Raw genomic sequence first — 7,866 nt, forward strand, 5'->3', positions numbered from 1 at the left:
GCAGACAGTGGTGGCCTTGCTAGGGTTATTGCACTTGAAAGCAAAAGGGGCCTAAAAGATCATCTCTGTATAACTCTCTCATTTTATCAGTGAGGAAACTGAAGTCCGCAAAGGTTATGTGACAGCTGAGACGGTGCAGTCGGTTACAGCCCACTCCTCTTCCTCGAGTTCTTGTAATGCACATTCTCATCTCTCAAAACTGGGCGGTGCCCAGTGAATAACGGGCCATCTCTCTAGTTGGTTTCAGGGCAGAAAGTTTAGCCCCTAACACCCTCGTCATCTGTGGAGTGACTGGAGTGCCTTTTGTATCCTAATGGGATGGCCGGTGACCGGGGACCCGAGAGACCAAGGCATGATTAGGGGGTTGGGACTTCCAGTCCAACTCCCAACCTCCAGGGAGGGGAGGAGGGCTGGAGACCGAGTCAGTCACCGATGGCCAGTGATTTAGTCAATCATGCCCATGTAATGAAACTTCCATAAAAACCCAGAAACAAAAGGGCTCGGAGAACTTCTGGGGTGGTAAACATGTCGAGGTGCTGGCAGGGTGGCGTGCCCAGAGAGGGTGTGGATGTTCTGCACCCCCGTACCCCCATGCATCCCTCCCATCCGCTGTTCCCGAGTCGGATCCTTTATAATAAACCAGTAAACACAAGTAGAGCGTTGCCCCGGGTTCTGTGAACGGTTCCAGCAAATGACTCAACCTGAAAGGTGGTATTTTGGGGACCGTCCACTTTGTAGCCAAGCTGGACAGAGTGTGGGCACCCTGGGCAGCCAGTGCTTGCCTGGCATCCGAGGCGAGAGCAGTCTCGTAGGACTGAGCCCTCAAACCCGTGGGGTCTGGCGCGAACCCTGGGCAGTGAGTGTCAGGACCGAGCTGAGCTGTGGGACACGCGGCTGCGTCTGGAGAGTGGGAGGGCGGGTTGGCGTGCGGAGACCCCGCCCACGGGTGTCGGGACTGTCCTGAACAGCAGCACAGACCAAGGCCCGTGGGAACACTCGCGGGAAGTTTTCGCTCTAAAAAAAGAAAAAACGTTTCTATGGGAAATCTAATCTTTGTAGTGCAGATTCTTTTAATGTTGTTAATAATCTGAAACTAATTTATCAGGGATTTCTGATTTTCATGCATTATATTTTCTTGGAGCAGATCATACACAATTGGCCAATAATAGCTGGAATTTATTAAATGTTTACGACACGCCAGGCGCGATGCCTAATGCCAGATGTCGCGTATGAATTATTTCATGTCATCCTTACAGCGGCTCCGTGAGGAAGGTGACTTCACAGATGGAAGAACCGAGGCTCAGGTTAAATAACCTGCCTCGTGTCACCGGTGAGAAGGAGGTGGCTCTGAGACCCAGCAGAAACGACGTGATAAGACAGGCTGTCGTGGCTTCTCTTCTTGGCTTTTGGGGCTGTAGACGTTTAAGAGGAAGGGGGTTGGCGAAGGCGCACCACACGCCAGCTTGTCGTGGAGGGCGATGGCAGGCGAGCGGTGCCTCCCTGTGACGACTGGGGGAGGACGCGGGCAGGGGTGGGGCCCCCCGAGCCCTGCTTCACCCTGGGAGAAGTCTGCGTGTACTTGTCCAGCATTTTCCTCACCTCTCTGCGCGACCTTTCCTTGTTCGATTTCATTTGGAGTTCACATTTCTAGAGGCTCGTCGTTGTCTTGATCTAAAGTCCTTTGTACACCAGTCAGCACAGTTTCTGGAGGGTGAAGGTCGCAGAGCACAGTGGTCGTGGGCATGCTCTTTGCATCTGGATTTTTTTTTTTTTTTTTAGGCGAGGCAACCCTTGGTTGACCTCACAGATTGCAAGGACCTTGTCACCTTACAATCCCTTCTTTTTTAATATATTTTTTACACCTACAGCACCTGGTCTTTCTAGGTGTCTCCCATCCAAGTACTAACCAGGCCTGATCCCGCTTAGCTTCCGAGATCAGATGGGATCGGGCTCGTTCAGGTGCTGGGCAGCCTTAGTCAGAGAAATGCACCTCTCAGAGCCTCAGTTGTCCTGTTTGTAATTGGGGAAAAACTGTAGCCTCCACCTCACAGGCTGGCGAGACGGGAGGAGCAGAGGCCCCGCTCAGCACCTGCCAGGTGGCGGCGGCTTTAAGGAGCTAGTGCGCTGCCCCCACCCGAACTTCTGTTCTTCACGCAGGTACTTTATTTAAGGAATTAGTACGTCAGGGTTCTAAGAATGTACAGTGGGTTTTTTAGGATTTGGGACCTTGGAAAGCTGGAGGAAAAAATATTGAACGTTCTTTCCTTAGAAGGAGCAGATGTTAAACTTCCCACTAACTACATTTCCCATCGTCCTCCAATTCCGCTTACGTCTGATCTGGAGGAGCGATGACGCAGAGCTGTGGAAGGGGCGGGCAGACCCGGCGTGTGGGGGCCACTATCAGTTAGAGCTGGGGTTGGCTCCCATTGGCCTCATGGGACCACTTTCCGTGAACTTAGTTATTGGAGCAGCAGCGTTATCCTGAGTATTTCGTCCCCTGCCATCTGCCACGGGAGGATGTGTGCTTCATGCTAGTGTAGGATGAGAGGAATCTGGACCCAGACTCAGCCGAATGCGGTAGGAAATGTGTGTATTGAAAGAGTCCAGGAGACAAAGCAGAGTGTCTTGGTTTTGGGGATAGTTGTGTTTTGAGTTAGAGGAGGTGTCTGGGAAAATTAACGTTGGCTTGAGTAATTGTAGGTTAAATCATGCTATTAAAAGTAGATTTATAGTTAGGGATGATGCACAGGAGGCGAGTCTCAGAGCGCGGTGCGGGGCCTGCGTGCTCCGCCCCCAGCAGCGGGCCCCCCACGCCATCGCTGCTTTTAGCTGCCTCGAAAGTCTCTTTCCACCTCAGGGCCTTTGCGGATCTTGTTCTCTCTGCCTTGAACCCTGACCTCCGACTCGTGCCTTGCTTAACTCTTCTTGCTCATTCTTCGTGTCTCGGCTCCAATGTTACTTCTTCAAGGAGGCATCGCTCTCAAATATACTCTAGGTTTATATAATTGTAGTGGTTATTTCTGATAAGATAATGAAAATCAGGCATAAAAAGGAGTTAATCTCTGAACCAGGGAGCCCAGGGCTGGAGCCGGTCTCAGGGGTGACTGGATCCACAGTCTCGCACAATGCCTCCTGGGCTCCGATCCGTCCAGTGCTTCCCTCCCCTCACTGCGGTCATTCTTCCCGTTGGGGACAGACTCCACAGTGCGGCGAGCGGGAAGGAAGCCTGTCTGGAGCCCACTCCACACCCCTCTTTTCTGGGGCTGGCCGGGCCTGGGTTAGGGCAGGGCACGGAGCCTGCGTTTGCAGCATCCTCCCAGAGTAGCGTGGCGAGTGTGCCTGTGTGCGTGAAGGGGGCGCGTGGGTGGGGGTGCGGAAGGGGGAGCAGGGAGGAAAGCGTGTTGGGTAGACAGGAGCCCGCAGATCTCTGCTACCGTCGCCCTCATTTTTTTCTTGTAGAATCCGGTTCTTCATTGCGCTTGTCCAGTTTGAAAGGTGGCGTGCTTCGTCCATCTCGTTGATGCCTGCGGCTCACCTCTCCAGGTGTGCAGCCGCTTCTGCGTGCTCAGGGCTGTCTCCTCAGCGCGCGTGGCTGGCACGTAGGAGCTTGGTGATTCTGGGCGGAATGAATGAAATAGCCAGTGGAGACAGTGTACGAGGAGAGACAGAAGTGCTGTCACGGATCTTTGTACCTGGAGGAGCTTTAGAGTGCTTCTTGGGGAGCTCCGTCATTTCAGCGACTCGAGGGCTGGAACGGGGCGGTGGCTGCCGACGTGTGGCGCCCAGACCGGCGGCGTGGGCAGCTCCGGGGAGTGTGTAGGCAGCCCGTCCCCAGGCCCAGCCCACACGGCCTGGGTCAGAAAGTCCGGGCACGGGACCCAGGAATCTGTGTTTTAACCAGCTCGCCGGGCCATTTTAAAGGGGCCAAAGTTCGAGAAGCCCTGGAGTGGGGGGTAGGAGGGCGCGGGAAGGTCATGCTCACTCAGTCCTGTCGCGGGCGTCACTGGCAGCCCTCACGGCCCGCCCGCCGGCCCTTCCCCTGCCCGAGTCCTCCTGTTCCCTCTGCTCTTTTCTGCTTTGCCTTCAATGCTTATCTGTATCCGGCTGTTCCTGACAGAAGAAATGGAGAGATTATGATGCTTATTTACCGGATCGAAGAAATGAGGGTTCCGAGAGCTTACGGAGATTTGTTCCAGGTCACACAGCTGGCGGTTGGCAGAGTGGCAGTTTTCAGTCAGAGCCTCTGTCTCCAAAGGGCGGGCTCTGTCCCTCCCCCGTGCTCTCTTACCATGAGCGCCATGACGTTTAAGTACATTCCACCCTCCCAGTAAATAACCACAGTTTGGAGAGGGGGAATTTTTTTTTTGTGTGTGTGTGTGTGTGTGTGTGACAGTGATTTAGGGATAATTTTGGAAGGCGAATCTTGAGTTGAGTGTGGAAGAAAATCCAAACTTTTGATGGGCAGAAAGGAGAGGGGAGGCCATTCCAGGGGACGACAGGGACGAATACAGCAGCCGAACAAGAAGTGGCTTCTGTGTGCATCACAGAAGCGCCTGGATTCCTGATCGAGCAGTAGCCTCAAGAGGTGTGTCTGATGGGAGCGGCAGGGAGGGGCCAGGTGGTTGCCATACAGAGGCAGAAGGACCGTTTTAGGGGCGGAATTGTGACTATGCTGGTGGGCATCGTAAGATCGGATACAGCTGTTAAAACTGCTACAACGGTATACTTAAAATAGGGAGTTTTATAGTCCATAAGTTATACACTTCAGTAAAGCTGACCGAATAGTTTAAAAGAAAGAGAAAGAAACGTGGGGATGAAAAACGAGGTGAAGTGAGCGGCTGCCGCCTGCTGCCGGCGCTGCTCTGCGCACCGTCGGGCATCGCCGTCGGGTTTCATTCTTGGAAGAGCCCTGTGAGCCACGCGACGTTACTATCTCCATGTTCCTGCCGGGGAGACAGAGGCATGAAGAGGTTACTTAACTTGCCCAAATCTCTCAGCTAGGAAGAAGCAAAGTTTACGTACGGACTCGAAGCCGTTTGACCCCAGAGTCCATTCTCTGAACGGCAACGCTTCCGTCGCGTGGATTTGCTGAGAAGCCGAACAAGCGGTTCCTGTGTTCTGTCCAGACCATCGGCTGTTAGTAAAAATTTTTACTAATAAGTTATATACTATTTTTACTGATAGTATATAACTTATGGACTATAAAATTTTTCGCTAATGAAAAGCCAGAGCTTTTCATTTTACAAAGGCAGATCTTTACTAGATTTGAACGTTAGTGATCAGTCCAGCAATGTCGTGCAGTCCCCTTGTACAGATTCACACAGCAGTGAGAGGCAGACGGGACAGTTTCCCGTTCTCATTACTGTTCCCGCGCCCTGTGCAGATTCCCTCGTATTTTAGTTTCTCTCTCAGGCTGCCGTGGGGCGCGGAGCGGCTCCGCCACCACCTTGTCATGGGGCCCAGGGCCCGCCACTTACTGTCTCTGTACCCCGTTTCTTCACCCGTTAGCTGTGGCGTCTCCCCTGCCTCCCTTCCTGGCTCGGGAGTCTCTGCTCTCTCTTTCCTGCCCGGCGGCAGTCACGCAGGACTCCCGTGGGTCATAAGTTGTGTTCTGTGACGATGAACCCTTTCCTTCTGCTCCGTCTGCTGGTTCTCCTTTTCATGGTGAACTTCGATGGGTCACAGCAGGAAAACTGAGTTTAGAAATGAGGTCTGACCCCTCGGAGGTGCCCTCTGGGTGAAGAGATGAAGGTGACAGACACTCTGGGGCAGAGCTTGGGACAAGGGGCGGCGTGCTGCAGCCTGCGTGTCTCACGCCGGTGGCCATGGTCCTATAGGACTTCAGAGCGATCAGTGGAACCCAGTGCTTCCTGACCACGAGCAAATGCTGTCGTGGGGGACAGGAACCACGCACCTGGGGCTCCCTCACCAGAGACATGGTTATCAACAGGACCTCACGCTTGGTGCCAAGGTGGCGGCGGACTTCAAGTTTTCTGGATGTCCAGGGAGAGCATGCAGGCTGTGCTTGGCGATGGTCAGAGGACACGTCCCAGAGGAGGCGAGAGGCCAAGGATGAAACCAAGTTAACACGTGTTCACCGCGGGAAGCTCGGGTGATTTTCAAAAAGCACAAAGACAAAACGATCTGTTATCCCGCCAAGGATAATTGCTATTAGGGTTTTGCTGTATGTCTTTCCAGTTGGTTATTATCGCATTATATAATCAAAATGAAATCTTTTTATACATGCTGTTTTGCAACTTTAATTTTTAGCAATTTATGACGTTTTCCTACATGAATAAATCTTCAAAAGCATGACATTTTTACAATGGAAATGGCTTTTCTTATAAAAGTGGAATGCTTACAAAAAAATCAGAGGATGTGTAAGACATCATAAGGAAGAAAAGAAAACCAAAATTACGTAACCTACCTCCCGACAATTACTACCATTTACATCCGAGTGTGTAGACTGCCTGACCCTTTGCCGAATGTTCGCATGTGCGTCTATGTATGTAAAACGTATATGCGTGATACATGTTACAGTTTATCCCTGTGGACACTTGATTAATGTCTGTCAGCCGCCCTCCCCCCACGGAGTTTGAACGTCACGGAGGCAGAGGCGTCGTCTGTCCCATTCAGCGGAATAGTCCTCCCTCCTGGCACAGTGCTTGGCACGAGTGAGGCAGGCAGTCGGCGTTCATGGAGCGAGCGCGCGCGCGGCGGGCCCGCGCTGCGGGGCTGAGTCAGGAGGCAGCAGGATGCCGTCCGGCCGCGGGGGGCGGGGGAGGCTTTCACACCGCGATGCCCGCTCGTGCTCGTGCTCATGGATGGTTCACATCACTGCGGTTTTCAAAAAGCCAAAGCCAAAGCCAAAACAAACCACAACACGAAAAACAAACCCGATCCGAGCCAAACCTAAACTATCTGCTGCTTTTCACTTGGTGAAAATTTGCGTTTTGACTATTAAGATTTATGGCAGCTTAAACTACCGCCCTCCCACGCTGTCCCCATTTTTCTAGCCAGCTCCGGGAAGGCAAGGAACGTGTCTCGTTCATCCCAGTGCTGCTGACGCAGTGCCACGTGCGTCCTTGGCGTCAGCGCACGTCTCTTGGTGGGTGAGTGACGGCAGGGGGAGGAAGCCGACGGGACATCGTCCGCAGAGAGGCCCTGTGATGAATCAAAGGCGTGCGACCCTTCTCTGATGTGATCAGATGCCAAGGTGACCGCTTCTTTCACGAAGATCCCTTTTCTTTGTCTAGTCACTAGACCTGATTAAAGAAGTTGCCGTGAGAAATATGTGTGGGCGGACAGTTAAGTAGCTAAGCCAACTTTGTTTTAACTCGACTGCTGTTATGTGACGCACACTCTCGGAGACATTTTAAAGGCTCTGAACTGGACCGGATGAACCAGAGTGATTCGGATTGGGATATTTGAAACTTTCATGTTGCTGGACGGGATCTGGAGAGGTCAGCTCGGAACTGCAGACCACTCGGATTGGAGGGACCTTGGATCCCCGCTAATGCGGTCTTCTCGCTTTGCAGATGGACAGACTGAGCTGTGCAGGGAGAGGCGGGTACTCGGTCCTGTGGCGAGTCAGTGGTAGAGCTGGGACTGGAACTCAGGCTTTCTGGGTTCCAGGCTGACGTGGTTCCGTCTGCTGTGGGAAAGGTCACCGCCCAGCGACGCTGACCACCATGCGAAGGCGCTGAATATGTACACAGAGAGGAGGCATGAGGGAGAAGAGAAGACGCAGGGACGAAGGACGAAGAGACAGATGGAAATGGGAGCCTTCCCTGGTGATGCGTTCTGTGGTTTCGACCACTGGGGAACAAACCGAGTCACACAGAATGATCTGGAAAGCAGTGTTCC

The sequence above is a fragment of the Pteropus alecto genome, unplaced genomic scaffold, assembly GCF_000325575.1.
Source record: "Pteropus alecto unplaced genomic scaffold, ASM32557v1 scaffold53, whole genome shotgun sequence".
NCBI classification, from domain to species: Eukaryota; Metazoa; Chordata; class Mammalia; order Chiroptera; family Pteropodidae; genus Pteropus; species Pteropus alecto.